The following is a 16,673-nucleotide window of genomic DNA, read 5'->3' on the forward strand; positions in this document are numbered from 1 at the left end:
ACATAAATCAGGTATTATTTTCTTGCTCACAGCACTCCAGAGGCTTCCTATGATGCCAGGCACACAGTAGACCCTCAACTGATGCTGGACAAATGGGCGACTGCTTCATCCCTATAGCATTCTCCAGGCTTGTCTTGTCTCAAAACCAAGGTAAGAATAACTTCTTCCTTTCCTCCTTAGCGCAGGGAGGTGACTCCACGCTGAGCGGAGCAGGGGTCTCCAGCCAGGTGTAGCTCATTCAGACCAAAGCCAGAGAGGGGAGCCATTCAAACGAACTAAGGGACCATTTACATATTAAACTAATTTTTTAAATAAAATTGCTTACTACAGTGCAAACTAGATGTACTTTACTGTGCTGTGGCTATGTAAGAGGAGGACTGCAGAGACACCTGGGCTGTAAAGACAGCAGCGGGCACACTCTACATGGGAGCCCTGGCACCCTGAGGCCAAGCAGCACCCAAGTACCAATAACTCCTGACAATACTGTCACAGGCAGGGGGACACTGCAGGAACCGCCTGAGGCTGACAAAGCCACAAGCGCAAGGTGGGACAGGAACGGCTTCCCCACTGAGTCTGACTATGAATTTAAGGGGCAGGGCTGATGGCCATATTCTTGTCTGCATGCTGATTACAGTGAGCCCATACTTATCTTAGAAACTGGGAGAAACTATGACACTACGGCTAAACAAAACTTCCCATATTTGAGCCAGAGAAGATTTGGAACAAAAAGAATACATTTCCCAAAGGGTCACTACCACTCCCAGGGTTTAAATCCAGGCCCTCTGAGGGCCTCATTCACAAGGGAAATACAGAAACATGTAGGTACACACATGCCTGTATGTAGATACATTTTTAAAGGAGGGTAATAACAACCAACAAAATGAGATAGTAATAAGCTCCCCTTTCCCAAGAAAACAGAATTTAGTAACAAAGAGTCTTTCTAGTGGGCCTGGAAGGAGTATTCAACCACAACATGAATGACTTACTCTCAGGTTAAAATCAGTCTATGGGTGGGAGAGGAGTGAGGAAAGCTCTAAAAGCCAAGTGATTCTCCAGACCCCTTCAGGAGGCAAAGAACTTGCAGATTCCCATACTGCATTGGACAGGTAAGAGACAAGCTTCAAAGGCTTTGTTCTTTGAAAAGGAAGATGGGGGAAAGGGCTGGGAAAGCCCTATCACTGATGTTTCCAGGAGGAAGGGTGCTGGGTCTCCATGGAGTGAGGGTCCTGAGGGTTCCCAGAAGGAGGGGACAATAGAGCAGGACAAACGGCCAAGCCTCTAGACCTGACAAAGAAGTACAAAGGCAGACTCAACAAGGATGCTCAGGGAAATCGCCTAAGTTTGCCTGACACCAAGCTCCTCTGGGTAGTCCACAGCCAAGCAGACAGTGCTGCAGAAAGGTCCTGTGAGCACTGGTAATCAAGAGTTTCAGAAAGGCTAACACCAAGGCAAAAATATTCTTATTGCATGCCAAGGCCAGACTCTGAGCCACCAGGAAGGGGTCTGGGGGTGGCTGGGTGATAGGGAGGCAAGGTGGAGTTAATGAAAATTGTTCCCTGAAAACACCAGCCCAATATCCTTGCTGGAGAGGCACTGAGATGCTGGTATCTCATTAAAAGTTGAAAATAATAGGGGAGAAACTATAAGCTTGTCTTCAGACTAAAGCTACAGCATGCATAAATCTGGACTCCTGTATGCAAATTTGCTCCTCATTCTTTAAAAAACATGGCTGTTCACCTGGGGCAGTCTAGAGATGGGTAACTGGAGTGACCAAGAGAGTTAGTCCCTAGTTCAGGCCCTCAACCTTTGCTATCTCCATCTGAAGGCCCCAGGTTGGCCCAGACTGGCTGAATGGGAGAAGCTCAGCCCTCCCAGGGGGGCTCCTCCACCTCCCCCTTCCCACCAGAAAGCCCAGAGGACACAGAAGGAGCCAGACCTTGCAATCAGGGATATAGGTTCCTATCCTAACTCTGCCCCCCTGTAAATAGGTACCTGTAACCCCCTCTGGGACCATTCTTACAACCTGTAATTATCTTCTTCATTGATTTCCCTGCTAATCGTCTCTTTCTCTCTCCCTCTACCACTAGAATGAAAGTCCCATGACAGCCAAGGCCATGTCAGCCTTGGTCATCAGCCAGCATCTAGAACAGAGGCTGCCACATTGAAGGTGTTCAACAGATGAATGCATGCCCTGGGAACTGTCTTCAAACACCAAGCAGCCATCTTCAAGAGCCACTCCTGAGCCTGCCCTGCCAGCTGTGGGCCAACTGCTGCTGGATGGATGGCCCAGTGCCTTCCCCCAGGAAAGCTCAGCCAGCTCAGCACCCCAGCCCTTCCCTGCAGTCTTGATGGCTTCTCTTCACCTCATCCCAGGAGCACTGCTCAGGCCACTCACCTGAGCAATGATAAAGAGGAAGGGGAAGCTGCACAGGGACACGGACAGCAATGTGCTCTCTTCAGTCTACAAGAACACCGGGGGAAGAAGCCACAGCCAAATCAACAATGTTGTGAACATGAACATAGGACACTGGAAATGGCAGGGGCTCAAGACAGCCAAGGACAAAGTCATGCAATCCCAGGATAAGAAAGTCTGGGGACCCTGAGGTACATATGAGTACAGGATAAAGAAAAAAAATGGTGACACAGTGAACAGGGAACCCACAAAACTCATTTCCTTAGGTAACTATAATAAAGGCTAGTCAGATTCCAGGAGGAGAGTTACTCAGGACATCTTTCCTAACACATTACAAGCCCTTGGCTTGTTTCTTGACTTCCAGAAGGAAAGCATCATCTTTATAATAAGTTCCTCAATGCCTCACTCAGAAAAGAATATGGATAGGTCTGAGATAGTGTGACAGTTTATAGTCCAAGCCAGGTTGTGAAAAATAAAAATTCGTGATTTGGCTTGAGAGTGTTAATTTGTGAGATTAATTTTTAACTGGTCTTTCATGATGACAAAAGTAATTCACACTCATTGTTACCAAAACAGAGATATAGACCAATGGAACAGAACGGAGCCCTCAGAAATAATACCACACATCTACAACCATATGATCTTTGGCAAACCTGACAAAAACAAGAAATGGAGAAAGCATTTGCTATTTAATAAATGGTGCTAGGAAAACTGGCTAACCATATGTGGAAAGCTGACACTGGATCCCTTCCTTACACCTTATACAAAAATTAATTCAAAATGGATTAGAGACTTAAATGTTAAACTTAAAACCATAAAAACTCTAGAAGAAAACCTAGGCAATACCATTCAGGACACAGGCATGAGCAAGGACTTCATGTCTAAAACACTAAAAGCAATGGCAACAAAAGCCAAAATTGACAAATGGGATCTAATTAAACTAAAGAGCTTCTGCACAGCAAAAGAAACTACTATCAGAGTGAACAGGCAACCTACAGAATGGGAGAAAATTTTTGCAAGCTACTCAACTGACAAAGGGCTAATATCCAGAATCTACAAAGAACTCAAACAAATTTACAAGAAAAAAAAAAGCAATCCCATCAAAAAGTGGGCAAAGGATATGAACAGACACTTCTCAAATGAAGACATTTATGAAGCCAACAGACACAAGAAAAAATGCTCATCATCACTCGTCATCAGAGAAAAGGAAATCAAAACCATAATGAGATGCCATCTCACACCAGTTAGAATGGCGATCATTAAAAAGTCAGGAAACAACAGGTGCTGGAGAGGATGTGGAGAAATAGGAACACTTCTACACTGTTGGTGGGACTATAAACTAGTTCAACCATTGTGGATTCCTCAAGGATCTAGAACTAGAAATACCACTTGACCCGGCCATCCCATTACTGGGTATATACCCAAAGGATTATAAATCATGCTGCTATAAAGACACATGCACACGTATGTTTATTGCAGCACTATTCACAATGGCAAAGACTTGGAACCAACTGAACCGTCCATCAATGACAGACTGGATTAAGAAAATGTGGCACATATACACCATGCAGCCACAAAAAAAGATGAGTTCATGTCCTTTGTAGGGACATGAATGCAGCTGGAAACCATCATTCTCAGCAAACTATCGCAAGAACAGAAAACCAAACACCACATGTTCTCACTCATAGGTGGGAACTGAACAATGAGAACACCTGGACACAGGAAGGGGAACATCACACACTGAGGCCTGTTGTGGGGAGGGGGGATCGGGGAGGGATAGCATCAGGAGACATACCTAATGTAAATGACGAGTTAATGGGTGCAGCACACCAACATGGCACATATATACATATGTAACAAACCTGCACGTTGTGCACATGTACCCTAGAACTTAGAGTATAATAATAAAAAAAAAAAGTAATTCACACTCATTGTTGAAAAATAGGAAACTACAGAGAAGGAGATGAGAATAAAAGTCACCTAAGTCACCGCTAATTCCATGAGGTGAGAACCACTATTAATATTTCGGTGCATTTTCCTCCATCCAAGCATGAGATTTTAAAAGAGTTTAGAGCACACTGTGAATACAATTTCAATTCTTGTTTTTTTCCAGTAAAGTCCATCTAAAAACACTCCACAGAGTTCCAAGAAAGAAGCACTTTCCTTAGCAAATAAACAATTTAAGTAACAAAATGAATAATACAAACCCTTCATGAAGTTAAAAGAAAAAGAAACAAGACTAATTATTCCACTGAGCCCCCATTTTCCTACCAAAAGGAAAAAAAATCACTAATATTAGGCCCAGAAGATAGAAACATCAAGCCCTTTTTTGTATCCTCTTATTTATGTTACATTTTCTATTAATACATATTGTTTTGAACAAGCCACACATTTTTTCCAAATCAACAGAAGCATTTTATAACTGCATCTTATTATTTTGAAGCAAGAAATCAAGTTTTGGTGGCCTTGGGAAGGTTTCATCTTCTAACCTGCCCATGGACCAAATCATTTAAAAATGACTAGTTCACATCGAGTTCTGTTGCACTCAGTTACCTACACAGAGGAATGAGCAAATGGCCTTGCCAAGGACATACTACATGTCATGTGCTACCCAGTAAGGAGTTGCAGGCATCTGCCCATGTGATTATTGGGGACCTGGTTTTACACACATGTCCAAGGCCTTGGCCAGTGGAGAGCAGAAACTTTCTGCCTGGTAGAGAAGACTGTCCAGGATTAAGATCTCCTTAGTATAATGCATTTTCCCTAACTCTTTTAATAGTTCACACTTCAACAAATACACCCCTGGCAGGCCCTGGGCTGGGCAGACACTGTGTACATCTCCATGGGGCTGCAGTCTACACAGTACTTCCTCACCCTGTGGTCTCACACTAAGCCTGGGAGGCAGGAAAGGCCATCACCGTTATTGCCATTATCTAAACAATAAAGTAAATATTTTTGGGAGTATTTTGCCCCAGGTTACGAAGTAAAAGGGCTGGACTCAAACCTAGGTCTTCTGACTCCTAGTCTAAGTGCTCTTTCTACTGATTCAGTTACATTGGTGAATTTCCTTTTACTGACAACCTAACGTCTTTTGGGTAATTCATATTCCCTTCCATGCTTGGGTGCCCCCCACTGCTTAGTTTCAGAGCCAAGAGCTGCCCTGACCTCTAGATGGCTGCACATGCCCTGGTTTCTGTATGCCTGCTTAGATTCTCACCCCTGACTCAGGCATCTTCCCAACTCTACTGACAACAGCTTCAAATTCTACTTATCCCTTCCATTGCCACCACAACGCAGCAGACTGCTAGTTCTCCTCATTCATTCCCCTCGCCACCCATAAAAACAGAGATTTTGCTAGACTCACGGCTTCCCAACTAAACATATCTCCCAGTCTTCTTTGCAACTATATGTAGTTGCAAGTTCTGGCCATTGGAAAAAGAGAATGTGCGGCTCCCGGGTCTTCCCTTTAAAAATGACTGGATGTGTGCCCCCTTGGTTCCTTCCTCTGGGAGATGGTAAGTTTTTACCTTCAGCCATCAAATGGAAGCCATATGTTAAAGATACTAGGACTGGACCACTATCTACTCGGGACTAGCACATGAGAGAGAAAACTTCTACCTGGTTTCAGCCATTGTGCCTGTGGGTCTCTTTAACAGAGGGACTTACCTGGTATCCCAACTAAGACAAGAAGCTAGAGTGAGACCAGGTCTCCATTCTTCTAGCAAAGCCCCTTGCCACCAATTAAATACTTTAAAGGGGTGAAAAAAAGTGTTCCATTCAGTTTTCTTTCGTGGAAAACTTTTAAAATATGAGATTACCAGGATCTCAAAGACAATTTATGCTTAGGTCACAGGAAAAACTGAGAGGACTCAGAAAAGCAAATCAGCCTCCAGCAGAAATAGTAGGGGAGAGAGCTCTAAGTGACAACCACAACCAGTGCTCTTCTTTCAGCAGTTCACTCCATTCCTAGGAAAGGCACTGAAAGCTGAAATGATGCAAGCCAAGGCTAATGTCTCCATGGAAACTGTTACAATTGAAGCTTGTGTTCCTGACCAAGAACTCAATGGTCAACTTTTTCAAGAAATAATATAAACTCCACGTTTTATCATCTATTAAAGCCTTGAGATTTTTAAAGCTGTTGTACCAATGATATCCCACAAAAGATATGTGTGTATTCTGTACCATACAAAGTGAGTACACATCAATTAAATCTAACACAACAACCAATCATGTGACCTTTTATTGACTCTGATTCAGTAACACTGTATACCACAAAGAAGTTCACTTTAATAATCCCTGCTGACTTCTAAATACAGTGAATCAGAACATTTAAGAACTTCAATAGAGAAAGCAAAGATGAAACTTGAATGGAGAGTGAATTAAGTCACAAAGCTGCCTCCGCCACTGACCAGTTGTAGAACCCTGGACAGTTGCTTAAATTCTAAGCAATTTCCCAGTCCACAAGAGGAAATGTCATAACACCTGTCTCATAGGGTTGTGATGATGACCAAACACGACATTGTATGTAAAAACTACTTGTGAATTACACAGGAATGTTCTATGGTATTGTTATCAGAATCAAAGCACTTGGAAAGGCTTTTATGGGGTGACTTTGATGAACATCTTCACGAAAACTTTAAGCAGAACACACGCTACCAGCCACTCTTCGAAAAACTGACCTAGAGAAATTTCTTTTGCTGTCTTTAAAATTCACCCACACGCACTAGCTGGCAAGAGCTCGTCTTTCTGCTGCATTCACCACTGGCATCCATTTGCTCATCAGCCGGAGTATCAGGAGGACGTCCGTCACAAACTATGAAGAAAAAAGAGCTGTGCTGAGCTGAGCCTCTGTGTGGCAACCAGTCCATCAACCAAAAACACAATCAGAAACCTCAAAACCAGAGACAAGAAGTATTTTGAGGTACCAGGAAAAGACAGAAAGGAGAATATAGCAGTTACGCATCCAGGCACTGGAGTGAGACTGTTTTGAGTTTGAATCATGGCTTTTGCACTTAGCATGTATCATCTGAAGCGCCTTTGAGTTTCAGTCTCTCTAACTAGAAAACAGGACCACTTAGCACAATTGTTGGCATACGGTAAGTAGTCAAAGGTTAGACACTAATATTAATAATAATAACGATAATAATAATAATAAATATACTTGTAATGCTGGCAGAAATTAGGTTTGGCAGATCTCCAGTCAGGCTTTGCTGCCAGGTATTACCTGGACAGCATGCTGGCTCAGTCATGAGTTCCCCCAGGCTAATCAAGGTTCCTCTGGATCACTGCCTAATGCCCCAGGATAGGTGAAACATCCAAGAATGACAGACTGGCCAGCTGGCTAGATTCTGACACTTGTTTTTCTGGTTCACAGCTGCCTGTCACTATCCTGAAAGGTGTTTGCAGATAAGATTCACATGGCTATCCATGCCTAACTTTTCCATTCATGCCCAGGCTTATGGGGTGAAACAATCATCTTTAAAACATGGCCCTATCCCAAAGGATATGAACAGACACTTCTCAAAAGAAGACATTTATGCAGCCAAAAGACACATGAAAAAATGTTCATCATCACTGGCCATCAAAGAAATGCAAATCAAAACCACAATGAGATACCATCTCACACCAGTTAGAATAGCAATCATTAAAAAGTCAGGAAACAACAGATGCTGGAGAGGATGTGGAGAAATAGGAACACTTTTACACTGTTGGTGGGAGTGTAAACTAGTTCAACCATGGTGGAAGACAGTGTGGAGATTCCTCAAGGATCTAGAACTAGAAATAACATTTGACCTAGCGATTTCATTACTGGGTATATATCCAAAAGATTATAAATTATGCTACTATAAAGACACAGGCATATGTATGTTTATTGCGGCACTATTCACAATAGCGAAGACTTGGAACCAACCCAGATGTCCATCAGTGACAGACTGGATTAAGAAAATGTGGTACATATGCAACATGGAATACTATGCAGCCATAAAAAAGGATGAGTTCATGTTCTTTGCAGGGACATGGATGCAGCTGGAAACCATCATTCTCCGCAAACTATCACAAGGACAGAAAACCAAACACCTCATGTTCTCACTCACAGGTGGGAACTGAACAATGAGATCACTTGGACACAGGGCGGGAAATATCACACCCTGGGGCCTGTCAGGGGGTGGGGGGCTGGGAGAGGGCTAGCATTAGGAGATATACCTAATGTAAATGACAAGTTAATGGGTGCAGCAAACTAACATGGCACATGTATACCTATGTAACAAACCTGCACATTGTGCACACGTACTCTAGAATTTAAAGTATAATAAAAACAAAACAAAACAAAACAAACAAACAAACAAACAAAAACCTTGGCCCTATCCAACAAAATAGTGCACATCAGCACCCACTTGGTGGACAGCGCCAGATCCCTAAACACGCCCTGGAAGTAGGGGAAATTTTTCTGGTTCTCCTAGGCTATTCCTGTAAGGGCCACTACGTCTTCACTATTTATTAAAACTGCACTGCTGCTCCCTGCAGCCAGGAAGCAACTTTACAGCTTCAAAATGTCTATTCTTTCCTTAGCTCACACAAGCATCACACATACACTGAAAAAGGCTCAACAAGAATCGTTATACCTGTTCCACAGATAAGGAGTCAGGCTCAGTTTGAGACATTAAGTGATTTTCTTTGGCTATATGGTGATTAAGCAGCAGAAGCAGCCTAAAATGCAGATTATCCGACTCCTCCTAATCTGGTGCTCTTTCCAGAAAATGTGGACATTTGTTTTACAACATTCGACTTCCATAATGGCACTTTCTGTCTGGAGAATTCATTAACTAAGGTATCTTGGTCACAGTGCAGTGCAGAGTCACACACTTGAAAGCCACTCACACAGGCAGATGTTCACCACACTCTAGAAATCTAAAGGGTGACTGATAACAGCCATGCTAATTAACATAATTGACAATTAATTCCCAGTTCTGGCTTCCTCTCTCTCCTGCCTGGATTAATCTAGCAGTCTCCTGTCAGGTCTCTGCTGCATTTAGTCCTTCATTGCTCCAATCCAACTGGAACACGAACACTGGATTGATGCTTTAGGGAGAAATATTTCATGTCACTAAAATCATGATCATAATAAAACAACTCCAGTGGTTCTCCATTGCCTACCAATCTCTGACTCACTAGGCAAACTCCAACTTGCCACTTAACCTCACTGAGTTTCCTCAACTGCAAAATGAAAGAGTGGGTTAAATAGAGCCTTGCCCATTTCCAGCTCATGACTCTAAAACCCCCAATCTCAGTATCCACTACAAAAAAAAAAAAAAGAAAAAGAAAAAGAAAGTCCCCAATCAAGCCCAAATCCTGAATCTAGAGACTGCTGGGAGAAAGCCAAGTCCAGTGCCAGTGGTCCAGAGCTCCCATGGCCTTATTTTAAGCCTGGATCTACCACTTACCAGCTGTCACTTTAGGCAAGTCACTAGATGTCTAAAATGGCTTCAGGTTTGGGCCTTCAGTGATCTTCCAAACTTAAATTCCCACCATTATTTAAGAACCTTCCGTTTTAGGCAAGTCTGTGTACATGAATGCAAACTGGTCCATTCTTACTTCTGTTAATTATGCTATGTTTCCACCCAGCCACTTCCTGGGAATACCTGTCCTCCCCTTGTCTGTGAATCGAAATCCTACCATCCTTAAAGGTAAAAGCCTGACCTGTTCTATGAAGCCTCCTCCCTTCTACAATGCTCACAAACATCTTCCACAAGGCAAAGAAACTGCAGGCTCCTTGGTCACAACAATTTCTGCTCTTCCTTTGGACTAGCAACATTCTTGGCATATAGGCTTACAGATATTTGTTGACTAAATAAATAAATGTGTAGTACTATGCCCAAATAAATATGAACAAGTGTTCTTTTAGTTAATGTGGCTCAGCTATAGATTTGCTGCAGCCTGGAGCCAACTGAAGTTAACAGAAGATGAACATCAGCAGGGCAAGGACAACCATCAGCAGTAAAAGACACTGATATCCGACCAACCTGAAGAATAAGAAAAACACAGATGTCAAAAAGAAATGGTAACCTAAACACCAAAGTATTTTGCAAGATCAACCTCATAAGCCTATACTGTTAGAGAGTGGAGGAAATTAGAGGTTTATCCAAAGCTGAATTCACTTTTTGAATAAATAAACAAGTATTTATTGAGAGACTTTCTTGTACAGACACTGTTTTCATTGCTGGGGATATGGCAGAGAACAAAAGAGATGACATTGCTGCTGGTATTCCAGCATCCAAGAAGGTAGGCTAGGTATGACACCTCCCTCTAGCTCCAAGGTGAAGTCCACGAAGCAACAGCTTCTTGTACCAACTGCTTGCTATGCCTTCAAGTAAGGAAAAAAAGGAACACACCATTCACGACTGACCAAATAGAGGCAGTGCTAAAAGTGCTCTGTCACTCCCTATGAGGCATTCCTCACCCTAGAATGCACTGGGGAAGTTTGCAGCACGGCACTCTGCGCCTAAGTCACTTGAACACTGCCAATTGAGCCCTGCCACTAGCGTCACTTAAATATCAAACCTCTCAAATGGCAAATGTGGCTCATGATGTCAAAAACAAAACTCAGAGGTGGGAAGGGAGGGTGGTAGTTGGTTAAAAGATCAGGTACTTTTCACCACTGCAAAACCTTAGGTTCCTTTCTTCTTTGGAGCAAAAACCTCTTCTATCCTCTAAAACCTTGAAAAAAAATTTTTCTTCCAGCAGGGTACTGAAAATAGCTTTGCATTTAACATTTAAAGTTGTTTTTGATCCCACACTCTTTCAGCCCTGCTCTCTCCTGCAAACTCATTCCATTCCCTAAGGGCACTTATAAGTATGTTTTATAAGCAGGCAAGCCAGAGTCACCATTTTTATCCCTAAGAGTTAAAAAGAAAAAACAATTTACATAATTATATGGAAGATAAGTTGGCCAAGAACACAGAAATCTTATCTGGACCAAAAGTTCTGGGACAAAATTTCTTTCAACTCATCAAGAAAGATAGCAGATCAAAATCAAGGTTCCTACTGTGAATGTCACTGCAGAGCGCTACACATGGGAACTGCTGGAGTTCCTCATTGCTGAGTGCCATATACTTCTTCAAGAAGAAATCAGAGGCAGCCATTTGAGGGCAGGTTTGAACAATGAAGTATATCTATTTTCCCCTGCTATGGTGAGAAAACAACAGGATTTTACAGTCAAAAAGCACCTGAGAAATCACAGTTCAAAGGGGATAACTTACTCGAAGTTATACTCAGCCAGTCAGTGGCTGGGCCAAGACTGGAGCCCAGGCCTCTCCCAGCATTCAGTCCAGGGTTTTCCCTACTCCCTGCACTACTGTCAAATTTATAACACATGAAACCAAATCTTAGAGATATAGAGGTAAAACATCCCTTCTATAAAAGTTTAACAGACTGAAAATATAGTAGGAGAAGTGACTGAGGTAAATGGGTCCTATGAACGCTAGCAGCAAATCAGGCACAATGCTACTGAGAGGAGGGTCTAGCAGCAGAGGGCTTGGCGACTGCTGATACTAACCAGTATGTTTTCAGCTACAGTCACCACTAAATAGCTTTTGTGGGCTCGCCTAGGAACTAAACCACTATTTAGTTCATTTTTTCCTATAGAAAAATTTATCCCAAGTTTCCATCTAGTGCCTTACAAATAAACTTTTGGAACAAAACCTGTTTTTAAGATGGCTGTGCACATGAAGCAGAATTCTGAGGTCTAAAGTTCTGCACTAAACACAATTAAAGCAGTAATATTTGGTGAAACATGCTAGGAGTGCATTTATAAGAAAACCCTTCAAACTCTTAATTTGTTTATATGCAATATAATGTTTTATTAAAAGCCTTCCAAGCAGGGTATGGTAAATTACTATTTTATAATATATAACCAAGGACAAATGCTATAATTCTGTATGCAAGTATTTACAAGGCCTTTCTAACCCTGGACTCAGGGTTAAAGGGAGTATAAAAGAGGCAGAAAACATGTGTACACAAGCGGTTCATAACTGAGTCACACTAGCCTTTACTTTCCTCAAAGATATCAAGCACCTTTCAACCTCAGGGCCTTTACACATGCTGTTCTCTCTTCCTGGGATACTTTCCCCCAGATCTTTCTGGAGCTGAGCTCAAACGTCACCTCATCAGAGAGGTCTCCCCTGTGATCCAGATAAGGCACCCTCCCTCCCACCATACCTCATCACTACTGCTTTACTCTATTTGCTTGCCATCCTAGCACTCCCAGCACTTGTCACAGCAAAGCATGAACGTGTTTCATTATTAATCATCTGCCTCCTCCTCCTGGCCCCTTGTTTTGTTCACTGCTGTATCCTCAGTGCCCAGAACAGTGCTATGCATCCAATAAACTTCACAGACAGAGTAACTGAGTGAAACTGGAGAGTTGGAAGTAAGCACAGATAATTAGCCATGAAACAATTTAAAAATGAGAGAACTGGCCATCCTGATTTGGTATGATATGGTAATTTGCTCATTATGACATACCCTTGCTTCTGAATGAATGAATGGCTGGTAATTAAGAGTAAAAAGGAGAACACACATAAAGGGAACAAATGTCATCAGAGGTACTTCACAGAGAAGTGAGATCCAAGGCAGGCAGGGGCAAGGAAGTGAGGCCTCAAGGGAACAACTTAAGCAACGACCCATCCAGCCAGAGGGAGAGTGTGAAATCAGGAGGCCTAGGGAGGACAGCGGAGAGGCAAGGAGAACTGAACCTCGGGTACAGGGCTGTGGCTGGGAATGGAGGTTGGGTGGGGAAGCAGGGTTGCAGAGGAGGAACAGGACTAGACCCTGGAGAGCCTGGAAGACTGAACACAGGGGTGTCACCTGCATGCCACTGGCAACAGGGCTGTTCTTAGCAGGTAAAGCTGGCGTGTCATGTGGGAAGACTGAAAGGAGGTAAGCAGAGCAGAAAACTAGTCAGAAGACGACCTGGGTGGTCTAAGTATGAGGGGGCAAAAAGAGCTTCTTTCCTCTGCTTAGGCATGAGAAAGATACAAGTGAGCAAGATGTGAAGGCATCTCCACCCCCCCGCCAAAAAAAAAAAGACAATTTCCAGAGCATCTCACAGTAGCACACCATGGCAGATTCAGGCCAACTTCCCATCCGTCCTGCTCTTGGTGCACTCAAGAAAGACAGAGCTCAGGATGAGAGCTCTGAGGGCAGGGCACGTCCTTCCATGCCTCCCAAATCTGAGGTTAATTATATTCAGGACAGCCTGTGTTTATTATCTTTTTATTCTTTGAAAAAAAAAAGTGGTATCTAATTTCACTGTGCAGTATATATTTGAACATTATATAACACATTTTTATGTAACAGGTTCTTGACATAAAACAATGTGTCCCTTACTATCTAAATGTATTTGGGGAACAACTGGCATTAAAAACATATATATATATATGCACACACACACACACACACACACACCCCCCCCCAAGGCTGTGGATATACCAAGGTTGTGGACGTTGGTCTTCAGGGAGAAAAGGACAAAGGTGAGAGACCTTTGAAAAGGTCCCCTCCTTGGTGAGGAGCTCTGCAGATGGCTAGATGAGGCTAGGAAGTGGGGTTAGTGAGTTATGTTAAAAGGTTCATCTCACACAAGGAGCTGCCTGGGGAGGAGCTGGCTAAGCCACAGGGGGCCTGGGTCAGAGCAACACTGCAGAGAAGGCAGGAGGAGGCCAGAGACAGCCAGGCACAACAGAATGTGAGGAGAATGCTCACAAGCCCTTGGAGCTGCTGCTCAGGTAGCATCCAGGTCCGCGTCCCTTATGCGGAGGGTTTCAGCCGGTCCTGCTCTAAAAGAGGCTCATACCACGTTTGTCAACAATAACACTGGTTCCCAATTGCTGTCGGCCTACTAGGCTCCTGGCATGGTGCGGCTGAGTGACGTAAGGGATGTAACGGGGTGTTTCCTCCCAGTAGGCATCTACTAGGGTGTTACAGGGCAGACTCTGGAGTCCACCGGCACAAATCCTGCCCCAAGCCATAACAGCTGAGTGACCTTGGACAGTTTATAAAACCACCTCATTTGTAAAGTAAGGATAATAGTACCTGCCTCATGGAGTTGTTATGGGGTCTAAATGAGTTAATAAGCAGAGGTGACTCACATATGTGCTGGTATATAGAAAGTGTTCAATAAATGTTAGCTGTTACCATAATAATTGTTATTCCTATTTTGCACTCAGAGAAGCTAACTGACTTGCCCAGGTCACACATTTCAAACAGTGGTTGAAGGAATAATTACAAGCCAATGCTTCATTCAGTACATGCACAAAACTCAGTGGGTAGAGCATTAGCCAAATATTAAGTTAGGCAGACCAGCCATCCTTTCTTTAACCAGGCTAGATAAAAATTAGTTTACACTATTTAAAAGGACAGCACGTACTAAGGTAAAAACCATACTCCATTACATGCCAGTACTCAACGTTCCCCTGTAGCGAAGATGACTAAACCTTATCGAATCTTATCTCCCCCTGAGGTTAAGTCCCCAATTCAAACCCTCCTTCCACACAGACCTAAGTACTCACGGCCTTGTCCACTTATGGCCCTGTTGCACCCCTTGTCAATGCTTTTTCCAATGCTTTAACTCATTTAATCCACACCTCAACTCTTTGATGTAGGGGCTACTATGATCCCAGTTTCACAGATGAGGACACCAAGGCATAGAGAGCAAAAGAAACTTGACCACAAGTCACAAAGCCAGTAGGGAATACTTAGGATGTGAAATCTGGCTCCAGAGTCTGTATGCTAAACTACCCAACCAAACTGCCTTTTAGGACAGCTTGGGGAATGAAGGGATGTAGGCTCCAGCGTGTCATGAGGACTCATTGTGACAGTGCTTGCAAGCAGTCTGCAAACCCGTAACTCCAAGGCCACAAATGCAGGTTACAGGCTGCCATTAATGTCCACAATGGCCTTGCTAGCAGAACACAGGAGACACAGGTCAGGGCTAAAGAGGGGACCCCGGGCCATGGATGGTATGAATAGCAGAAGCTAGGACAGACATTTATCTTTACAGGGGTGCAAGAAGAGAATCAAGAAACCAGCATGACCCAAAGGCTGAGGGAGGAAAGGATTTCAAGGGACAAAAAAACAAGGGAGGTAACAGCTTCAAAGGGGCTGAGCACAGTGGCTCATGCCTATAATCCCAGCACTTTGGGAGGTTGGTGCGGGTGGGCCACCTGAGCCCAGGAGTTTGAGACCAGCCTGGGCAACATGGTGAAACTCCCATCTCTAATAAAAATACAAAAATTAGCCAGGTGTGGTGGCATGCACCTGTTGTCTCAGCTACTCTGGAGGCTGGGACAGGAGGATCACCTGAGACTTGGGAGGCTGTAGTGAGCCATGGCAGGGCAAGAGTGAGACCCTTCAAAAAAAAATACTGCAAAGGGGCCAAGAACAACCACTCAGGAATAAGGATGGGCAGATGGGCCCCAGGAACTCAAGACAAAGTTTTGGAGAAAACTTTGAGAAGAAATATAAAGAAAGGTGGTAGAGAGAGAAGCCAGAGGGCAGGTACTAAGAATGGAGCAGGAGATGGGAGAGTGGGGGAGGCTGGCAGAAGGGAGGAAAGAGAGAGGCATACGAACCTGGGGTACCAAGTAAAGACACATGTAAATTGCCTGGCACACAGCAGGCTCGCCACAAGTGTGTTTCTGCCTCTTCCATCCTTCCTCTCCTAAATCAAGCCTAAGGTTTTCAGGGTGGGGAGGGGGAGACTAAGGACAAACAGCACAAATAATATTCTAGTGACAGGACCCGGGCAGAGGTGAGAAGGAATGGCAGCTGGCACAAAGGAAAGGCTTCCTGTGTGCCAGGCATTTTACATGCACCATCTCCCTTAATCCTCACACAGACTCAATGAGGCAGGCACTGCCATTACACCAAGAGGAGAAGCCTGAGGTCAAAGGAGTCAAGCACACATCCAAGGCCACACAGCCCAAACCTGAGTCATAGATTCTTCTGCCACCTAAGCCCAGGCACTTGCCCATGGTGAGAGGCCAAGAAAAGGAACAGAGGAGGGGTCCACTTGCTTTCTCTGAACTGGGAGGAGAGGAGGGGATGACGGGGATAGAGACAGGACATTTTGGGCAGGAAGCAAGAGATGCTGAGGGGGGTTGGGTCAGAGCAGGTCTTATTTCATGAAGGAGAAGAAAATACAGGGTGGGTATTTGGGATAAATCTGAGTCTTGTGATAAGGTGACAATGAAAAAAGACTGTGGAG

At 43.8% G+C, this 16,673-nt stretch overlaps 1 protein-coding gene across 18 annotated transcripts in view; it reads right to left on the reverse strand.

The window, feature by feature from the left end:
• The window catches only part of ARNTL (aryl hydrocarbon receptor nuclear translocator like), a 109,374-nt gene that overhangs the window by 89,805 nt on the left and 2,896 nt on the right, over positions 1-16,673 (reverse strand). The window lies entirely within an intron of this gene.

This window comes from Macaca mulatta, chromosome 14 (genome assembly GCF_049350105.2).
Source record: "Macaca mulatta isolate MMU2019108-1 chromosome 14, T2T-MMU8v2.0, whole genome shotgun sequence".
NCBI classification, from domain to species: domain Eukaryota; kingdom Metazoa; phylum Chordata; class Mammalia; order Primates; family Cercopithecidae; genus Macaca; species Macaca mulatta.